General features: G+C 35.8%; 1 protein-coding gene across 9 annotated transcripts in view; it reads right to left on the bottom strand.

The window, feature by feature from the left end:
- LOC143217166 (neural-cadherin) overlaps positions 1–23,212 on the bottom strand; it is a 211,129-nt gene that overhangs the window by 109,024 nt on the left and 78,893 nt on the right. The gene's annotated exons all lie outside the window — the stretch shown is intronic.

Here is a 23,212-nt window from a genome sequence, read left to right as displayed (position 1 = left end):
AAATTATAACCTTGTAAATTATAATTTTTGTATAATACGAAGCAGATTTGTTATTTGTAAATTGGAACCTTCTACTAAACCAAAGAATAATTCTTTCCCGTTACAGAATCTGTCTGAATCTCCAAAAAATAAATTAGTAAATTATGTTCACATTCTCTCTGTGCATAATTAAAAATGACGTCTTCTTCAATCATATCTGCTACTTGTTAAATCATTTTGTGCTGCATAGGTCCATTACTAACTTAAAATATATTTTTTAATCAACAAAAACCAACTGAAAATAAGAAGAAGAAAAATAGGCGATTTAGTATTTTGTCCAGCTGAAATGGCGTTCGAATACTTTCGTGGCTCGCTGTGAATAGTTGGCGAATAGCGTCGCGTCGAATCGACACGGAAAAGTTTAAAAAACAATATATTGGTTATACAGTATCCGCAGGATTTGTTTTAAAAGTATCATTTCCGAGGAAAACTCGAAACGGAGTTACATTTCGCGTGATTCGCCTCGAAGTTTCGAAGAAACGATTACACGTTCGTACAATTGTAAAAGCTGGATCGTGCGGATATCGTTGAAAGCTTGTAGGAATTTCAAGCGAGAGCCAAAAGAGTGTCGGCGTAGAAACGGACGTGCGACAAGAGAATCGGGAATTCGGAAATCCGGCCTGCGCGACGCGGAACATCGAGTCCGTAATGTAACGCTCTCGAGGACGTCGAGGATCAATTTCAAGATAGCGCATACCAGACATTTTTTTCCAACTTCTTTAGCTGTACGCCGGCAGAAGCGAGACGGCATTAAACTAGACGACGAAAGTTATCGCGTTCCAAAGCGCTATAGCGACGGCGGGAACAAGAAAGGAGAAGAAAAGTATAAAGGAACGAGTGAACTCTGGCTACGAAAGCTCACATACGTCCGAAGCAGCAGCCTCTCGCTTCGACTTCTCTGAAACTTATGACGGAAACTCGGTTTACTCGCGAAACGTTCGAAAATGAAAGTTTTCCCCTATTCATTTTGAAAGAAACATGGAGAATTATCTCGACGAATAAGTGAAACATCGAGCTGTACCGTGTACCTATTCCCGAAGTAGGCGTAATTTCACGAAAATTATACTCGTCTCGGCTATATTGGATCGCTCGATTACTCTGAATGCCGATTGTTAGCTTCTCCTCGTATATCTCAAAAGGAGAAAGCATTTCTGGAGAACGTACTTTTGCATTTTTATCGTAAGATACTGTACCCGATAGCCAATCTCACCGGCTAAGAATCTACGCCCTCGACCGAGATTCGCAGCCATAAATACCAGAACTACGGACAATGCTGAGCAGATAATGTCGTACGTTATCGCGTCGCACCGGAAGTCGCAAAGGGTCGCGCGGTATGGTGACCATCAGAATTCAGACATTGTGGCTCCTGCCACGAAATTCTGTTTCCTCTTACGCTCCTGCTCGTTTACTCAGCCTTTGCTTCAGTTCTCCAAACAATTCCGTTCGCTTCACCCTTTCCTCTCAACTCTGGTTCGCTATTAACCAGAGCTGAGCTAAAATTTCGGTTTTAAAGCCATCTTATTAGAAATTTTTATTTAAATAGACTTTTTTAACCAACTCTGCTATTAACCCTCGGACGACAGAACCTTTTCGCACTTTTACAATTGAGGTTCTTAATGTATTATCATTCTCAGCTTTATTCAGGTGGAGTGGGGCACGTCCGTCTACGGGGCAAGTAAAAGAATTCGACGATTTTTAAATTTTACGATCTAACAATTGTACAACTTTAGAATATTACAACTTTACAAATTTAGAACTTTACGATTTTATGATTTCACAATCTCACAATTATTAACTCAGCAATTTTACAATTAAAATTAAATAGATTGGACAACGAAGGAGCTTTTACTGTATATTGATATAATATTGATATACACGGTGTCCCAAAATTCATTCAACAGCCGGAAATGGGATGATGTTCCTGAGATCATTTGAAGCAACATTTTCCTTTGCAAAAATGTTATCCGCGGCTTTGTTTAGGAGTTATCAACGAAAAACACGGACCAATCAGAGCGCGAGTTAGCACAGTCGGCCCAAATCGGAGACAAAATCAAAGAACTTTCGATAGAAATGAGGTGGAGCGATGAAATTTTTTTTAAATTAAAGCCGAAACATTGCAAAATATGGGAAAAATAGGGAGATTATGGTAAGAACGTTTTTTAACGTTGAGAAAATTCGTTAAACTTGCACAATTTCGAGAAAATTATGGTTTTTCCAATACCACGCGCGGAAAAAATTTTTTTTGAACATGCCGTACTTCATTTCCCGTAGATTTTTTCACGCTGATTTCAAATCTGGTCTCAAAATTTGTCTGCGACCTCAGGATATTGCAAAATCGATTGCTTGAAATTCTACATGTTTAACGAATTTTCTCAAGGTTAAAAAACGTTCGTACCATAATCTCCCTATTTTTCCCATATTCTGTAAAGTTTCAGCTTTAATTTAGAAAAAATTTCATCGCTCTACCTCATTTCTATCGAAAGTTCTTCGATTTTGAATCGAGTCTGGCCCAAATTTACCACTGTGCGCCGACGCGACGAACAGTGGGCCAAACCGACGAAATCTGTGTCAAAATCAAACATGTAGAATTTCAAGAAATCGATTTTGCAATATCCTGAGGTCGTAGACAAATTTTGAGACCAGATTTGAAATCAACGTGAAAAAATCTACGGGAAATAAAGTAAAGCATGTTAAAAAAAAAGTTTTCCCGCGCGTGGTATTGGAATAACCACAATTTTCGCGAAATTGTGCAAGTTTAACGAATTTTCGCAAGGTTAAAAAACGTTCTTACCATAATCTCTCTATTTTTCCCATATTCTGCCAAGTTCCAGCTGTAATTTTAAAAAAATTTCATCGCTCTATCTCATTTCTATCGAAAGTTCTTTGATTTTGTCTCCGATTTGGACGAAAGGTCCCACTGTGCGGCACGCCAACTGTCTATTGGCCGACTGTGCCAACTCGCGTCTAAAAGTCGCGCTCTGATTGGTCCGTGTTTTTCGTTAATAAATTCTAAACAAAGCCGCAGACAACATTTTTACAAAGGAAAATGTTGCTTCAAATGATCTCAGGAACCTCCCATTTCCGGCTGTTGAAGGAATTTTGGGACACCCTGTATTGATACATATTGTTGATAAATTGATGTGACATCGATATTGATATTGATTTTCATATTGACATTGACATTAATATTGATATAAAAAATATTGTAACTAAAGACGAAACCCAAGTATTATATATTCAATATCCTTAAACTGAAATACTATGTTGAAATACTATTTCCAACAATTCCTGCATCAAATGAAATATTTTTTTTCTTGAGCGTTGTACGCATACTTTGAAATAAATGGGATTATTTATCATTTACTATATCAAATACTGTTTTATCCAGCTCTGACCCTTGAAAGCATGGTGATTCCCCGTCCTTGTCTCTTGTCCCGGGCTCGGAGTGGCGCGGTAGCTTCTAAAGCCGATGCTGCGTAACTTCGTCGCCTTCCAGGCGACGAGATAAACATGAAATTGTATGCGCAACCCCGGGCCGAAAGTTTCCTGGCAAATCGTGCTCTGGGCACGTCGACGTAACCCTTTCGTTACCCTTTGTATTCGAGCGCTATGCCGGACAATCGTGTCCGGGCAAACACAGTTCTACCGAGCAATCTCCAGGATCTTTCCCCGCGGACGAGATCAAATCAGAAACCCCAGAGACGTTGAATTTAGTGATATTTCGCGCGAAAAAGGCGATTTCTAATTAGTTTCTATTGCTCCCTTAAAGTTCCATCAACGTCGAGGTTGAACAAAATTAATTGTTTCTCCATGAAAACTAAAATTAATACGAAGCCAAAAATCGCTTGTTTTGCTTCCAGTTTTCTCCTGATTACCCTAATTTAATATTTCTTCTGCTTCTCTTCTTCTATAAATGGAAAACAGTCCTTTGGGTTAAAAATGAACATTTAACGAAATTAATGCTATCTATATACGTTCGTAGAATTGCTCTACGTTAATTATTATACAGAGTGTCCCAAAATTTCTGTTACACTAAATTTCTATTTATCTCGGATCGAAAAAGGCTACTACCATGGAAAATAAGATCCTGTTTGATCCGAGTTTCTTAAAACTCGTCTAGAAAAATTGAACGAAAAATTGCATAAACATCCGCAGCCCGACTATAACCTTACTGGGACGCGTAACAGTTATCGTAACAGTTATTTTGAAAACTGTTTCAACCCCTTGTGTTTGACAGATGAAAGCGCATTTGGAGCATAACTCGGCGAAAGGAGGTAGATCTAGCTTTAAAGAGATTGGAAAGGCAGTGGTTTAGAGAACGGTCGAGCTGCTCCAGTAAAAACATTGTTTCCGCCCACAAAGCTTGCGGGCCTTCAGCCAAAGACGGAACGTGTAGTTTCCCTCCCTCCCTCCCGTGTTCCCTTTTTGTTTACCTTTCTATCGGTAAGAATGTGCTAAATAGAACGAACGCGGGGAAACAAAGACCAAGAACAACGAATTAGGACAGACTCTCTCTTTCTTTGCCCTAGCTGGATTCACTGGATTCTCGTTAGAGGAGCGGATTCGACTTTTCCCCACGGTACTGTACTGGAATTATTCGGAAAAAACCCCTATCGTTTCCCATGAAAAGGTAATTTCGCTAATTTTGTCAGTTTTAAATTCGAAAACGACGCGAGAACACGGAAAAAATTGCATATTGCGCGAAGTTGATCATTGATTTCCTTCGATAATCCTTCGGTCATCGCTTTCCTTCGATAATTTTGCTGTACCAGGAGAAAGCATGGACATTTTCTTCTATGTTGCAATTTTAAATGAAAGTATTAGATGACGTAATTGAGGGTGACTTGTTAGTTTACAATGATAATTGTAATTAAAAAGCGTTTAGCCATGTGCCATAGATATTTCCACACAAGCCTCGATTCAAACCTGAAATTTCCCTCTATTTAAACTTGAAATTTCCCACAATCGAATCTTGAAATTTCCCCGAGTTCAAAACTTGAAATTTCCCTCTATTTAAACTTGAAATTTCCCACAATCGAACCTTGAAATTTCCCCGAGTACAAAACTTGAAATTTCCCTTAATTTAAACTTGGAATTGCCTACAATTCCTACTTGAAATTACCCTCCATTTAAACTTGACATATCCTTCAATTTAATCTTGAACATTCCCTCAATTTAAACTTGAAATAATTGTTAATTCTTGCAATTGTTAAACCTCAGTTGAAGTCTTGAAATTTCCCTCAATTTAAACTCGAACTTTTGCTATTATAGGTTCCATTAAATAGTGTTTAGCTATGCACCGTAGATTTTTCAAAATTACGCAATAATTACCGGTCGGTAATGTGTTAAGAAGCTAATTTGAACTAGTTTTAAATTTGAGATCATGGAAAATCTGCATATTGCTGTGTTGATCGGTATTTTCGTTAGTTCTGCTTTTGATATTTCGGTTCCATTCACGCCCTATCGGAATGATCTCGAATCCATCGGTTTCCATCGAGTACCATGAATGGCTGTATGCGGCGCGCGAGCACAATCTTTCGCGTCAGCTGCAGACCACAGAGCCATTTTTTGGCGTTGGTTTACAGTTTACACCGCAGCGCAGACCAGAAAGTCCTGTGCGTGATGCGGGACGAAGCGCGCGATTAGAATCACTGGCTGCCTCGCCGTTACGGCTGCACACACGGTTTCGAGAGCAGGTCTCGTGAAAACAGCTACGAGATATCGATTCCATCCGCCGCAACTTCCGCGCAGCAGCCGTGTGTGCAACTCTCTCCCAACACACAGTGGTTTAGAATCGCCAAAACGTAGGCAGAAATTAAGCAAACTTCTGTCAATAGGTTCTTACACGTACAGACTAAGTTTTTTAGCATAAATAGAAATTGCTATAAGTCGCAGATTATCTTTTGAGAGAAGTCTCAAGACGAGCAACAACGCGAGTCCTGGAATGATCGCGCTTCTTCCTGAAATTAACTTTGTTCGCCTCATTATATTATACTTTTTTATGAGTAATCATTTCAGCGAAACCAGATATACAGCGTCGAAGAGTGTTCTTTCGGCTACGTGATAATATAAAAATTAATAGCATACAAATATTTTAAAACTTTGAAAATTGTCTTTCGCGAAACACCTGTTTTCCTGTCTCTTTTTTTCTTTAACGATGATTACAAAGCGGAGTTTGCGAGAGCTCGCGATGAATTTGCGTAGAAGTATTTGCCAGAGTCTCCTTAAGATGACCGCGTAAAAATTTCTTGCAAATACTCGCGAACATAAAAGTTGCAATAGATTTAACAATTGTTTCAAGTTTAAATTGTGGGAAATTTCAAGTTTAAATTGATGAAAATTTCAAGTTTAAATCGAGGGAAGTTTCAAGTTCAATTTGAGGGAAATTACAAGTTGAAAATAATTTTTTAAAATTCAGATAGAATATATAGATTCGAGATACTGATATATTTAATAATCTAAATTGAGGGAACTTTCAAGTTTACATTGAGAGAAGTTTCAAGTTCAATTTGAGGGAAATTACAAGTTGAAAATAATTTTTAAAAATTCAGATAGAATAGGTTAGAGATACTGATATATTTAATAATCTAAATCGAGGGAAATTTCAAAGCTAAAATAATTTTTAAGTTAATTTTTATGCAAAGTTAGTTTGAAGTTTCAGTTGGAGGAAATCTCAAGAATAAATCGAGGAGAATTTCAAGTTTAAATTGAGGGATGTGATGAGAAATGTAAAAGTTACAACAATAAATAGGCGACGCGTTGGTAACGCCCGAACTCGTGAAACCATGTCGAAAAAACACAAGGGGCACTCCAATTTATTTAAAAATTAACACTCCGGTGATTTCGTGTCGCTGAATATTGAATCGGCGATTTAGTTTTTTGAAATTTTCGAATCGAATTCATATTCAGCAACCCGAAAAATATGGGAATACTAGATATTCCAAGGTAATCCGACAATGTTTCGAGTAACACATCTGCGATATTGAATCCACCATTTAGTTTCTAGAAAGTTTCAAATCAGATTCATAATCAGCGACTCGTAGACCCTCGGAATACCGATTTCCAACAAAATTCGAGTATATCTTCGATTTGTTGGCCACGTTTTCGCGATTCCGAACCGCTGCGCGATGTTCGCGCACCGCTACGATGCTCTGCTGTGCACGGCATCGAACCAACGATACTTCTTTTGTATCTCGGTGTGTCGTTTCACGGTTTGATTGGCAGGCTTGTTTCAGAGACAAAGATTTCGGAACGGAGGCTCGCGGCGTATTATTAACCCGTGGATGACGTGTTCCCATTCGAAGTAACTTCGCTTTAAAAGTGAGCGCATCGAATGTACTGAAATTTCTGCGACCTTTTCTACGTGTACATTGCTTTCCCTTTTTCTTTTTCTCCTCTCCACAACATTCAAACACGCTGCAACGGTGCGTTCTTATTTTTCGCGTCGCTGTCTGCTCCGAGATAGAAGCCGCTCCTTTTTTTAATTCTATAGATTCGAATGAATACAAGCTTACTCGCATGGAATAGAGCGCTGCGACGACACGCTCGAGCAACGGAGGAGACGGGGGTTGAACGCGTTGTTCCTTCTGGTAACTAATTAGGAGAATGTCCTTGCCTGGCCAATGAAATGTCTGGCGATACGGTGAGTTTTAACAACGGATTTTCTATGCATTTATAAGAAAAATTAGTAGGCACCATTTAAAATAGTGAAAACATCGGAGGAATTGAAAAATACTGGTACTGAACTTCCGAAGATGCCCGTGATCTAAAATGATGATTGTCGCAAGGATTTTTGGCGACTTGATATGCATTTTAGGAAAAAATGTCATTTAAATATGTTTAAACCATGAAAAAATATTGTTAAAATCATATAGAGGGAGTTCCCCTAGCCCCAGACGGCACCTAGTATCGGACATTAGCTGTATCTCAATAATCTGAAATGCAACAAAGTCGTTTTAACCGTCAAAACAAAGGAAAGGCTAAAACAAACGACGTGCGGAAATTGCACGTTTCTGTAGCGTGAACAAAGCCATTAAAATCATTCGACTGTTAGCGTTCGACGTGAAAGCAGTGTATCGTATAAATTATAAAGTGTTATATCTATCAAATTGTCGTGAATAAAAGACATCTGATCAGTGTTATTGTAAATTCTGGAAAGTACTTTTTCATTTACTTTTTGTTTTTTCTATAAAGTGAACTGCTTTTCAGAAAAATATTATTTTTCAGTGCGTTCACTGTCCCCTAGTATCGGACAAAATATTGTCCCCTATTATAATTATCGGACAGTAACAAACTCATTATTGTATGTTCGTATTTATAATAATGTTTATTATCTTACTTTCAGTCGTTAAAAATACACCTAAGCAACGACATGGACATCAAAAAACGAGGTTTATGGAATGAAAAGAAACTTCAACATTCGAAGTTCGTAGTGAGAAAAGTCCAAAAGCATTAGACGTGCATCCACCTAGTACCCCTGCTGCTGATATTTATAAATCTATTGTTGAAAATACGATAGTAATTTTAAATGTGGCGGGCCTGTTTCTGGTGAGTCGGAAAGGTGGCCAATCGGAGTTCGCGCACAAACCGTTGCAAATCGTCGGCCGTTCGAAATACTGACTCACGTAAAAACGCTCTATATGAAAAGACGTAACCGCGACCACGTTTACAAAAGGTTTAATGAAAGTAAAAGTAATTAAGCAATATTATTATATAAAAGAATATTTTTAAGTTAAAAGTGTTTTGATTAAAAGTACTGTAAAGATACAGTTGTTTGATTTATTAATGTACATCAACAAAAATATAAAGCAGTGAAATTAAGCACGTGGCGTCTATCTCTCACCTCCACGCAAATAGAATAATTTAACATCTATTTTAAAATTGTCTCCGTTGCCTGATGCAACAAAAAAGTGATCAGAATCAAGAAAAAGAAAATCAGAAAAGAGTGAAGTTCTTACTTCACAATCTCATAAATTATTGGTCGAAGAAAAAGAAAATAAAAAACGGATAAGAGAAGAAAAGAAGAATTTAAAAAGTAACTTTAAAACAACGAATAGAAAAAATAAAATAAAGAAAACTCGAGCAGTGAAACCGGAAAATACAAACGAGGAGACAGTTTGTGTGGTTTGTTTGGAAACCAATAATGAGGACTGGATACAGTGCTCAAAATGTCAAGAATGGGCTCACGAAGCTTGTGCCGACATCCCTGAATGTTTCGACGACTATATTTGTGATCATTGTAAATTATTTTAAAAGTATTATGCGTTAATTTACACATGTTTACTATGTCCGATATTAGGGGCCATTCTAGACTCACTCTAAATCAATGACCTATATTAATGTTAATGTAATTTAAATATTATAATAATGTTGGTTTATTTGATAGTTTACTTTGATTTCTATTACTGTTATCTTGTAATTAATGCAAAAGAAATAAAAATAAATCAATATTCCTTTTATTTATTTAAGAAAAACCTTAGGTGTCCGGTACTAGGGGAACTCCCCCTATGTATGTAAACCATACAATAAGAAATTGAGAAAATAAAAAATAATGCATGGAAAAAAACTTCGTGATGGGTAGGAGATTTGAACCCTACTATTACGTCAACCTTTCCTTTTCATAGACCGAACGAGCTAGCGAAAAATTAACGCGCGAGTTAATTTCCCCGTTCGAAACGAGACCGAACCGTTTCGCGAAAGATTGTACCGCGCGCCCCGTTCTTCTCGAAACATCGAAAAGTCCGGAGAAGAATTGCATTTCGAAAAATTTGCCCAGACCGAAAGTTATGGTTGAATGAAAGAGCCGCAAAACGCGTTCAATTGCTCGCAATCTTCCACGCGAAGGGCCACACAAAGGGCGCGGCGGCCTACGCTTTATTCTGGTCTGGAAACGCGATTTTAAATTGGCACTTTCCCTATTTCAACGGGCTCCTATTTATCATTCCCGGTTGAATAGGATCGAAATAGCGATTCAGATTCAGCGCGACGTCGTGCTACAGCAGAATTGCATTTTCGTAGCTCGAAACGTGTCGCGAAATCGTAGCCAATTCAAACCGACGACGGATCCTCGTTCGCAGAAATATTACACACTTCATCAGCTTCCATTATTTACCCGAAAATTACTCCATCAAATCTGCTGAACGTAGTTCTGTCGAGACGATTCAGATTCTACACTTTTCTCTCGGCAGAACAAAGTGGTTGTTGTTTCATCTCATCTCGCAATCAAATGTGGCAACTTGGTTTCGATATCTGTTTTACTGTAATTTCAATCATTACTGATGTTTCCTTGACTCCCCTTTGTAGAAATCGCAATGAAAAACGCATCGTAATTATGTATTGAAGAATACAAAGAAAAAATATATCGGGAAGCAAGTTGTCACAATACTCACAATCCAGATGAAACAGGCACACTATCGGCAACTTTGTTTTGCCGAGAAAACTGGAGAATCGTGGAAGCGGAAAACCACCGTAACGCATCGGTTACAGCGGAAGAAAACTTTAATAGAAAAGTTTGCCCGATTCTCGGTGAAAATTGAAATATAGACCTTGAAGAATTCCGAGGTTGCATGAAATGCACCGTCGCGCGTTGGTGCACGTTTTTCTGATCGAATGGCTCCGTTTCTGTATTCCGTTAACGTCGCTCGCAGAGCTCTTGATGCCGACGTTTCAGCTTTCCGTTTCGTTTCGCCTATTTTAACAATTTCAGTGCGTTTTCGAATTTCGATAGACCTACGATTTTCCACAGAAATTCACTGTTATTAGTAATACGCGTTATTAAGTATAACATCATAAATATTAAATATGTCGGCGTCTAATTTAAACTTGGAATTCCCTCAGTTTATTCTTCCAATTTCCCTCAATTCAAGCTTGAAATTTCCTACAATTTATATAGAAAATTAACTTAAATCAAAAAAGTAATTTAAACTTGAAATTTCCCTCAATTTTTCTTCCAATATCCCTCAATTTAAACTTGAAATCGCCTTCAATTTATATAGAAAATTAACTTAAATCAAATTTATTATAAGAATTCCTCTTAATTTCAAAATTAATTTAAACTTGAAATTTTCCGCAATTGAAACTTGATATTTCCCTGAATTTATACTTGAAATTTCCCTGAATTCATACTTGAAATTTCCCTGAATTTATACTTGAAATTTCCCTAAATTCATACTTGAAATTTCCCTGAATTTATACTTGAAATTTCCCTGAATTTAAACTTGAAATTTCCCTAAATTCAAACTTGACATTTCACTAAACTCAAACTTGAAACTCCTTTCAATTTAAAGTTGACATTTGCCTCAATTTACCCTTAAGATTTCTTTGCGTTTTGAAATTTGATAAATCTACGATTTTCCGCGGAAATTCACTGTTATTAATAATACGCGTTATTAAGTATAACATTATAAATATTAAATATGTCGGCGTCTAATTTAAACTTGGAATTCCCTCAGTTTATTCTTCCAATTTCCCTCAATTCAAACTCGAAATTTCCTACAATTTATATACAAAATCAACTTAAATCAAAAAAGTAATTTAAACTTGAAATTTCCCTCAATTTATTCTTCCAATTTCCCTCAATTCAAACTTGAAATTTCCTACAATTTATATAGAAGAATCAACTTAAATCAAAAAAGTAATTGAAACTTGAAATTTCCCTCAATTTATTCTTCCAATTCCCTTCAATTTAAACTTGAAATCGCCTTCAATTTATGTAGAAAATTAACTTAAGTCAAATTTATTGTAAGAATTCCTCTTAATTTCAAAATTAATTTAATCTTGAAATTTCCCTCAATTGAAACTTGATATTTCCCTGAATTTATACTTGAAATTTCCCTGAATTTAAACTTGAAATTTCCCTAAATTCAAACTTGACATTTCACTAAACTCAAACTTGAAACTCCTTTCAATTTAAGGTTGACATTTCCCTCAATTTACCCTTAAGATTTCTTTGCGTTTTGAAATTTGATAAATCTACGATTTCGCACGGAAATTCACTGCGCAAATGTTTAATCTTTAATCAACCACTTCGCGAACATTTTGTGTACATATATCTACAATAGATTTTACACATATTTTAATTATTAGTGTAATGCATTCATTTTCGATTACCGAATACGTTCCAGAAGAATTTGAATGCAATATTTGGAGCTTCATGCACGTTCAATGCAGCTCGTTTGAATTCCCAAATCACTAAACCTATCCCATATACTTGCTGCTATTAATTAAACATATTATTTCTGGTTCTGTCTTTCATGAAATACATCCGCGATTTAATTATATGTATTATATTTTTACATTCACGTGAAATTGTATTGTGTAGTGATTATATCATTTCATACGAATAGAATAATAATGTAAATCGGGGCACGGTGAATGGAAAATTCGAATAAATTCGATTCTTTTCCTATTTTGCAACTTCAAATTGATTATCTGAAATTGAAAAATTGTATAATTCTGAAGTTGTAGTGTTGTGAAATTGCAAACAATTGTAAGATTCTAAAGTTGTAAAGTTGTAGAATCGAAGTATAAACAATTTCGCGGCAAATTTCTCTTAGAAATGTCCGCGGCGATCCAGAGGTGCAGATTCATCCTGTACATCCTTTCGCAATAAAATGATTTCCAACGCGCGGAGATGAATTTCCGGGATTTCCTTTCTCGCGAAATTTCCATAAAGTCGAATCGGTAAATCGAACGGGTGAAAGCTTCGAGAAGAATAACGTTTTCACACCGTGTTCGTGTATGCATTTCGAGCATGGTTTGCGTTCTAGTGAAACGAGATCCGCGCGAGCAGACTTAATGGATCGGTCGTCGACAATTGGATCACGAACAGAGGTTACGTCGCGCCGGATATCATTGGCTGCAACTTAAACTAGCGTCCCGCGACGTAACCACACCCGACATGAAAAACAAAGAGATTGGACGTGAGATGCTCGCGCGAACCTCTCTCCCTGAAACGAGGAATTACTTTATGTGGTGTCGACCCGAATCGGCCGACTAGTCCCCAGCCCCCGATGCGTATCCCATTAAGCTTAAGCTTTAAGATGAATTCTGTGCGAAAATCAAAGAGCTTTTCATAGAAATCAGATGGAGCGCGATGATTTTTTTCTCTATTAAAGCTGAAATATTTCAGAATATAGGAAAACTAGACAGACACGAACGTGTACGGTACGAACGTGTTAAACTCGCAGAATTTCAAGAAAATTCTGGTTTATCCGATGCCATTAAAATTTTAATCAAGATTCATTGATTAATGTGTACGAGTAACAAAGGTAATCATTGAAAAATCGACGATTGGTTCAATCGATTGATGAAGTTAATCGTCAATCGTTGATTAAAAAAATAGATCATCTAGTGAAATGATTTGTTCGTTGAAATAATATGGAACGCAATAAGAATAAAAATGAACAAGTGCAATTTGAATAAGTAAAAATATTCAGAGACTTTGACAGTACTAATGTATTAATTTTACCAGATTATAAAATGATTAATGCAGAATATAAATTTATATTTAGTATTCAGATGAATTCAGATTTTGACCGACTTCTATCAATCTTCCTTTTCGGAAAACTGCAAGGAATTCGTGGGGGAATTATGTTCGGCTGAATTAAACTCATTTCTCTGCTAGATTTGAGAGACACATGAGGTAAAATGTAACTCGAACTATGTCTCTATCTTTGCCACACAACATTTTCAAGTACCCAACATACTCGCAGCACAGAGTACAAACAACTTCAAAGCTGCCGCGCGAGGTTGCCACTGAAAATGCAATCTACAGAAATATGGAAAGTTATTTTCGCTATATTCTGCTTTCATTTCGTTAGTAATGTAAAACAAACGAAAACATATGGAATTGGATGTGGAGAAACGAATATTAATGGTCGTACCATTTATTTTACACATAAGAACGTTGTATCCTTTGTCGAAATTAACCCTTAGCACTCGAATTGTGACTCTGTGCCCTGTGCCGCCATTAAGAATTGCTGTACCATTATTCGAAATATTGTTCACGTTATTAAATATGTCGGTTCTAATTTAAACTTGAAATTTCCTTTGATTTATATAGAACAAGCCTCTAGCTCATCGGGAAGTTAGTTTAAAATCAATTGCAAAATTTGCCACCGAACAAACAGACAAACAAACAAGAAAGCGAGCTAATAAAAACGTGGTACAATTAACTTAAATCAAATTTATTATAAGAATTCTTCTTAATTGTCAAAAATTAATTCAAACTCGTGAAATTTTTCCTAATCTAAAGTTGAAACAATAATGCATATATCAAACTCAAATTATGATGTATAAAATTACATTAAAATGTTGTATTCTTTGTACCAATTTCAAACCCATACAATTGAAAAAATCATAGGGAATGGAAATATTCTAGCGAGGAAGAAATGTCTAATTTTCGAGTAAAAATAGCTCCGCGTGCAAAGGGTTAAAGAAGATGTAATATTTATAATGTATAAAAGCAAGTCGAGAGACGATATCCTAAGTAAGTCTTCTAAGTATATCTAATTATGCAGGAAAAACGAAAACACGCTCTAACATGAATTTAGCTCCGGGTATCATCCGGGTGGAGAGCATAAGCGACAGCCTCGGCCGTTTAATTACTGTTCATCCGGAAGAACCAATTAATTACAAACTCTACTACTTGTTTGATATCACATCGAAAACTCTAATTACGTTCGAAACATGGACCGTGTAAATTTTACAACACCTCTAAATCGTCGTACTATATTTCTCTTCGCGCGACTCCAAGGCACGATTTAACATTATTGTATTTTATCAGTTGTTAACAAGTGTCTCAGTTTTTTCGGAAACCGTTTTACGAGCTATTTCATGTTTTGAATTAAGGGAAATTTCAAGTTCAAATTAAGGGAAAATTTCAAGTTTTTAATGCAGGGAAATTTCAAGATTAAATTTAGGGAAATTTCACGTTTTGAATTCAGGGAAATTACAAGTTTAAATCGAAGTAAAATTTCAGGTTTAAATAGAGGGAGATTTCAAATTGAAATTGAGAGAAATTTCAAGTTTTTTTAAATTTTAAATTGAGAGGAAGTTCAAGTATAAATCGAGAGAAATTTCTAGTTTGAATCGAGGGAAATTTCAAGTTCAAACTGATGGGGAAATTTCAAGTTTTGAACTCGGGAAAATTTCAAGTTCACATTGAGAGAAAAACGATTGAATTTTTAAAATCTTGCAAGTAATTACAAACTGCAGCGAACTGTGGAAATTTTACAACGCCTCTCTTACAACGTATCTCTTCTAAATCGTCGTATCGTATTTCTCTTCGCGCAACTGGAGGACACGATTTAACATAATTGCATTTTACCCACTTGTCATGAGGCAAGGAGCGATACGGGACGAGAGAGGGAGAGAGAATATTCCAAATTTAACCACAATTCTCGACGTCAGTCTTCGCGTCGACGTGTGCACCACCTTAAAACTTCGGGACTGCATTTACATGAAACCGATATCACATTCATACGATTAGAATTCACCGCGTCAAAAGACGTTATTACTACCGCGAGTTCGCACGAGGAGAGTTTAATTATTGCTGGCAGATTGCTTTATGGAAATTCTATTTCGTTGCTGCGGGGAGAGCTTAATTAGGAGAGGAGAGATAAATTTTCTCTTATGTATCTTTAGTGACCTATCAACGATACTTAAAGAATTTTTCAATATCTTAAAAATTGTAGATTTTACAGACGTGTAAAAAAACGTATCACTCTTTTTTCATTGAATCATAAGTCTGGAACTATCAAACCGATGGAAATGAGTTTTTGGGAGCTTGTAGTGGAAACATAAGAGCGCTACTAACAATGTTGTTATTTGAGAAAAATGTTTTTGTCACCATTTACTTGGTAATTGTTTGAAACGAATGCCGTATTTTCATAGCGGGCGACTTTTTAAAAGATTCAACAAAAATGAGGATACAGCCCCGAGCGTCCCCTTTGTGGAGCTGTTTTTAAAAAGATGGACATTTGAAAATTGGCGAAATGAAAATGATTTGAAGCGAACGCTGCAAAGCGATATACAGCCTCTGACGGCCGAACACAGCTGACTGGATCGTGACATTTTACTGGAACTCTTTAACCATAAGAGATATTAGGAGGAAATCTCCACTAAAATTCATTATAAAATGATTCTTATCCGCTGATAATTCTCGTAATAAATATGTATTTTTCGTAATCATGTTTCTAATTAATTGTTTAAATTTTGCTGTCGAATTTCAAGATTTAAATTGAGGGAAATTTCAAGATTTAAATTGAGAGAAATTTCAAGTTTTAAATTGAGGGAAATTTTCAAGTTTTGAATTAAGGGAAATTTCAAGTTTAAATCGTAGGACATTTCAAGTTCTGAATGCAGAGAAATTTCAAGTTTAAATTGAGGGAAATATACAGTTTAAATTGAGGAAAATTTCAAGTTGAAATCAAGGGGAAATTTCAAGTTTAAATAAAAGGAAATTTCAAGTTTTGAATTCAGGGAAATTTCAAGTTTAAATTGAGGGAAATTCCAAGTTTTAAATCGAGGGAAATTTCAAGTTTAATGTGTGTAATGTGTTTCAAGTTTTATTGTTTCATACAAATCTGTCTCCATCTAAGATATGCTACATCACGTTTCCGCATTATGAAAATAATTCCACAATCGTATAAAGCTTTGCGAGAGAGCGATCGAATTCTATTGGAAATAAACGACGCTGTTTCCTCGAGCTGTTTTAAGATTCTGTTCCTGGTTACACATTTATCGGTTCGCTGTAATACAGTATTCAGTTCCCTCGATAACAGCGCTGTACTTTGCCGTAGAATTTTCAATCGCGCATGTCATTTGCCAGCGAAATTATCCGCACACGTGTGTTCAAGCATCGAGAGCTGATTGGTCACGATTATCTAACTTTTCTCTGGAAACAACATTTATACCGTAGTCCGCGGTGTAAACCAATTGTTCCCTGTTTCGCGTTAAATCGCCCGTATAATTTGCAACTTCCAATTTCGCGTAACTCACATTTCCTACTAATTAGAATTGCCAGAGTTGAACCGCGCGCAATTTTAAGCCCGCTGATATTTCGAAACTACAACCTACGGAATTTATCATCATTATACTTTTAGGGGGAGAAGTAATAATGTAATATTCGAAACTCTACGTTCCATAAACATCCGTAGACCGTTTCAAACGAAATTCGTGTTTCTACTTCTAGTAAAATTATTTTACGCCCAGCGCACGTTGTTGAAACTGTCATTTTTATACATCAGGGAAATAAACAGACGTTATCCAAAAAATTCTGGTCGAAGTTGTAAAGCTTCGCTCAACGAAATATGTAGTATATCCGTTTCTTTGGAATTTTTACGAGAAGAATTGTCACAGCTTTACGGATGCTGGAAAACCGATTACCCAATTTTTGAAGAAAAGAATTGTTACAGTTTTTCGATTCTGAAGAACAATTCTACTTTCCAATTTTTGAAGAAAAGAATTGTCGCAGCTTTCCGGAAGCTTCTCAGAAAGTATTTCATTTTCAAATTTTAGAATTGTTGTGAACCTTTACGGATTCTGAAGAACTTTTATTTTCCAATTGTTTAAAAAAGTATCACGGGTAATCAATTCCAATGTAGCCGATGAAAAAGTTCCCGAGAAACTTTTTCGAGCCATGATTTATGCTCGACATTATTTACGTGCGTTATTTTGTAGGAAGCGTTACAAATTATACAATATAAATTGCAATAATAAGGTTATATTAGACTTGAAGTGAAGATAAAACAACTATTTTTAAAAAAATGACTCTGTCAACGGGTTGACGTATTTTCACTGTACAAGCAACATGAAAACTGATGAAGTTGTAAATTCAACCATCCGTGCAAAAATGATTGATAGATGTCGGTATTCGGTGAATTGACAAATATACTTCGACCGTGTATGCGCATTGATTTTTTGTTACAAATATTTTCATGTACCCACTATTTTCATAGTCTTTCGATGTCTGTATATGTAGACATATACATACACACGCATAAACATAGAATATCTACATTAAAGATATATTTTCTACATATTTCGCTCTATCAAAGTTACGAATAGACTGCGGATTTTTATGCAAAATAAAAATGGCCTATATTGATGCAACAAACAGAAACCAAATAGGATGTTACTTCTTCCCTCAATGATTATTAGACTGCGGATTTTTATGCAAAACAAAAATTATCTGCATCGATTTGCAAAAAATTTAATGTTTTCATCATTACGAAAATTATTTAAAGCCTGCAAATATTCATTTGAATCACTGTAGGCTTTAGAAACCAGAATTGCATCGATTAGAAACTAAATTGAACGTTATATCTTCCCTTAATGATTATTAGACTGCAGATTATTTATGCAAAATTAAGATTGTCTGCATCGATTTGAAAAATTGAATGTTTTCATCATTAAGAATATTATTTAAAGCTTGTAAATATTCATTTAAATCACTGTAGGCTTTAGAAACCAAAATGGCATCGATTAGAAACTAAATTGAATGCTATATCTTGCCTCAATGATTATTAGATCGCGGATCTTTATGCAAAATAAAAATTATCTGCATCGATTTGCAAAATTTAATGTTTTCATCATTACGAAAATTATTTAAAGCCTGCAAATATTCATTTGAATCACTGTAGGCTTTAGAAACCAGAATTGCATCGATTAGAAACTAAATTGAACGTTATATCTTCCCTTAATGATTATTAGACTGCAGATTATTTATGCAAAATTAAGATTGTCTGCATCGATTTGCAAAATTGAATGTTTTCATCATTAAGAATATTATTTAAAGCTTGTAAATATTCATTTGAATCACTGTAGGCTTTAGAAACCAAAATGGCATCGATTAGAAACTAAATTGAATGTTATATCTTCTCTCAATGATTATTATACCACGGATCTTTATGCAAAATAAAAATTATCTGCATCGATTTGCAAAATTGAATGTTTTCATCATCACGAAAATTATTTAAAGCTTGTAAATATTCATTTAAAACGCCATAGGCTTTAGACTGCTGTAACGACGTTGGTATGGAATTACGCCATAAGATTGCACCATCGACAAAATAATCGACGCGAACTAAAACTCATTCAACTTCTAGCTTTGTGCTCTAAAACGCAACGAAAATTCAGTGGAACAGCCTTCGGAAGAGAGAGAGAGAGCGTTGCAACTTTCCTTTGAGTTCGTACCGTAAGCGGATTGCAAAGTGCGCAAAACTGCAGTTAATTTGCGATTCTCTCTCTCTACATGTTATCCCTGTTACCGAATTCCTGAGGCTCCGCGCAACTATTTTTTTCTCGTTGTTTTCCCTCGTTTAATAATCCCTTCAAAAGCTGCACGCAAAACATTAACCCGACTACATAAAAGATCTTGTTTTTTAAATTCGTGAACGCGTGGAACTTACTTAAAGTCTAAAAAACTTGCAATTCTGTTCAATTCCAGTTCTTGAATTTTCCTCGATTTCAGCTTGAAATTACCCTAAATTTAAACTTGAAATTTTCTTCAATTCAAAACTTAAACTTTCTCTCAATTTAAACTTGAAATTTCCTGAAATATCCCTCAATTTAAATCTTAAATTAATTTTCCATACAAATTAACCTAAAATAAATTTAATATAAGAATTCCTCTCAATTTCTTCGACTGAATTTCGAATTCCAAAATAATCGAATACAATATAATTGAATTATCATACTTCCGACGAAACCACGCATTTTAACTACGAAAATTATCCCTTTTTCTGATCTTCTTGATTTTCGGATGGTTCGTATTTCTCCGCAATAAATAGGAGAATTTCCTAGCAAGTTTCTGAGACAATATCTGGCCGTATACACAAATTCGAGAGAGCAACTTACTTAACACATAACTGCTGAAAGTCAACGGTCCATGGCTGAGGATTTTTTTAAAGATAAACAATCATAAATCAACAACTCATCCTCAATAATATAATCCAATAATGTCCTTCAAGATTTTCAAGCTTCCATTTGGTACAGCACAATTGTTGAAAATCCTATAACCTAATTTTTCTTTGCACACACAGTCGCTATACATATACCTTGATAGTTTTATTTCATTCGTTTTGTTTCTGCCATATTTTTTCCCTTATATCTCGTCGGCGCTATTGGTCTAGTTTTGTTTCTATAGAGTTGTCGCTATGCGGCGCTGTGTGTCTGTAATTTTTCTTTGCACACACGCTATTGTATATCTTGACAGTGTTGACAGTTTTATTTCATTAGTTTTGTTTCTGCCATATTGTAATTATTGTATTCATACGCTAAGCTAATAAGTCTATTGTCACTTAACACATCCTGGAGAGTTATTCACTGCTGAATGCTGCTGAACTATAAATTCATCACCATTAATAGGCCACCGGTAGGTGAAGTGTTTTCCCTTTCGTTCATAATCATTCAGAATTCAGAAAATCTGGTTTCTCCGTTCCGGAGATATCTAAATTTTCAATATCTCAAACACATCAGGAATTCTGATCTTCTTGATTTTCGAATGATTCGCATTTCTCCGCAATAAATCGGAGAATTTCCGACTAGTTTCAAAGAGAATACCTGGTTTAACTACGCGTTCAAGTTCGAACAATTAAATCCGACTTGTCGGACGGAAGTCAAGCATTGAACTAGCATTAGAGGAAAACTCTCGTCCGTAATACACAGTCTTAAATCGTGCCGGGACGCGTGAAAACCGTGAAATGATACGGGCAGACGTAAGTTTCGGTAAATACGGTGCAGAATTCGAAAGCGGATTCCGTAGGTTAACCGTATTTATTGGAACGCTGGTCCAAGTTGGACAATCTGGTCTCTCGTTGCATTATGAGGAGGGAAACGTGGTTAGATTTCGGGTTGCGTTTCTATTGCTGCGACGGCCTCGGAGGACTCGCAGCCGGTTAATTAATTAACAACCACCGACACGGGATTATTCTGTATTTTACTGGCTGATTCTCCTACGATATCGGCAGCTCTTCAAATGTTGACGAATCTCTTCGACGCAGAACATTGAAGAGACGAAACACTTCTTTCGCCGTTTTCATCGATGATTTGACCGACAGAAACTTTCGTCGACGCTATGTTTTTATCTATACGGTCATATCGTCGACAAATGTCTTCATCGACACGGTTTGACCGACACCAACACGGTCAAATCGTCGATGAAAGCTGTGTCGACGAAATGAGTTGTCGACCAACCAAGGCACAGTGGGGTATTTCGCTGAAAAACGGGAATAAAATATTGTAGCGTTATTTATGGGCTCACGGTCCCAAATAAGTAGGTCGTTGGATTCGTCTTGACGCCAGCTATAAGATTATGAAATAAAAATTGTACTTTAACATTTAAAAAATCAAAATAATTCTTATTTTTTGGCGAAAAAAATTTTTTTTTGAAATTTTAAATATATAATTTTGTACATGTTTCAATACTGTTCAACTTTTATTGGAACCATTTTCTCGTCAGATTATCAGAACTCTTGAAAAGTAGTGATAACGGAATGCTTTGATTACTATGTACCGAGTTGAGATAGGTGTACAAACTCTTCACAGATTTTATTCTGTTATCATCTAAATTAGTATTGTTATTAATATTTCAACATTACCAATCATTCTGTAAGTTTTTTTTCAATTTCAAAACTTTATTGACGATTTTGGTATACAATTGAGCTGAATTGAGCACTCCTTCTGGTACCATTACATTCTATAAAGCTTTGCGATCATAGTCCAACAAAAAAATCTTCCGAATTCGAGAGTTATAACTAATTTAAGTAGAAATGAGCATGGAAAGTCGCAGCGTACGCGTAGTACACCTGCACCGCAAACTCTCGCGGTCGAACGCGTTCGCCCGATTCTCTTGTTTACATTGTTGCTGCAAAGAAGCCTTCGATTGCCTGTTCTCAAGAACAGCTTGTAATACGGACGTCATCAATAGACTTCTTCTTACTTCTGACCCTCTCATATCAAGCATGAGACCAAGTCAAAGAAAAAAAACATTACCGTTTTTAAAAGAGTCTCTGGATGTGCATACATCTCGAGCAGATGAAACCGAAGAGGAGATATCATCGTCTGAAGAAGAAACTTAGGATATGTTTACTGAAGAAAATTAATAGTAAGAGTTTAAAAATTTCTTAAAACATATATTTACTTATTAAAAAGTTACGTGATCAACATATTTGATATTATTAAAATAAAAAATTACACCATTTCAACGTAATTATCGGTGGAAGCGTTCCAAACCATTTTGACTGAATACTGCAAGGAAACGATTGAATCGAAGGCTTCTTTGCAGCAACAATGTAAACAAGAGAATCGGGCGAACGCGTTCGACCGCGAGAGTTTGCGGTGCAGGTGTACTACGCGTACGCTGCGACTTTCCATGCTCATTTCTACTTAAATTAGTTATAACTCTCGAATTCGGAAGATTTTTTTGTTGGACTATGATCGCAAAGCTTTATAGAATGTAATGGTACCAGAAAGAGTGCTCAATTCAGCTCAATTGTATACCAAAATCGTCAATAAAGTTTTGAAATTGAAAAAAAACTTACAGAATGATTGGTAATGTTGAAATATTAATAACAATACTAATTTAGATGATAACAGAATAAAATCTGTGAAGAGTTTGTACACCTATCTCAACTCGGTACATAGTAATCAAAGCATTCCGTTATCACTACTTTTCAAGAGTTCTGATAATCTGACGAGAAAATGGTTCCAATAAAAGTTGAACAGTATTGAAACATGTACAAAATTATATATTTAAAATTTCAAAAAAAAAATTTTTTCGCCAAAAAATAAGAATTATTTTGATTTTTTAAATGTTAAAGTACAATTTTTATTTCATAATCTTATAGCTGGCGTCAAGACGAATCCAACGACCTACTTATTTGTGACCGTGAGCCCATAAATAACGCTACAATATTTTATTCCCGTTTTTCAGCGAAATACCCCACTGTGCGAGGGTAACCCCCGAAATTCTATTAACTAGTTACGAGGTAAACATACTAAAAGTCCCTACTCCTAGAAGGTGAGCAAGGGGGCACGTAGAAGGTCCCCTTTTTCGGTTTTCCGCTTATATCTCGGAGACTATGTGTCCTAGCTATAAGACCATTCTATGTATACAAAATTAAAGCTGACAAAACGTGCCACAAGATTGATTCTATTCAGTTTTCCGCTA

This window comes from Lasioglossum baleicum, chromosome 16, assembly GCF_051020765.1.
Source record: "Lasioglossum baleicum chromosome 16, iyLasBale1, whole genome shotgun sequence".
NCBI lineage: Eukaryota > Metazoa > Arthropoda > Insecta > Hymenoptera > Halictidae > Lasioglossum > Lasioglossum baleicum.
Note: the sequence above shows the minus strand (reverse complement) of the source record. Positions and strands in the feature narration are given on the sequence as shown.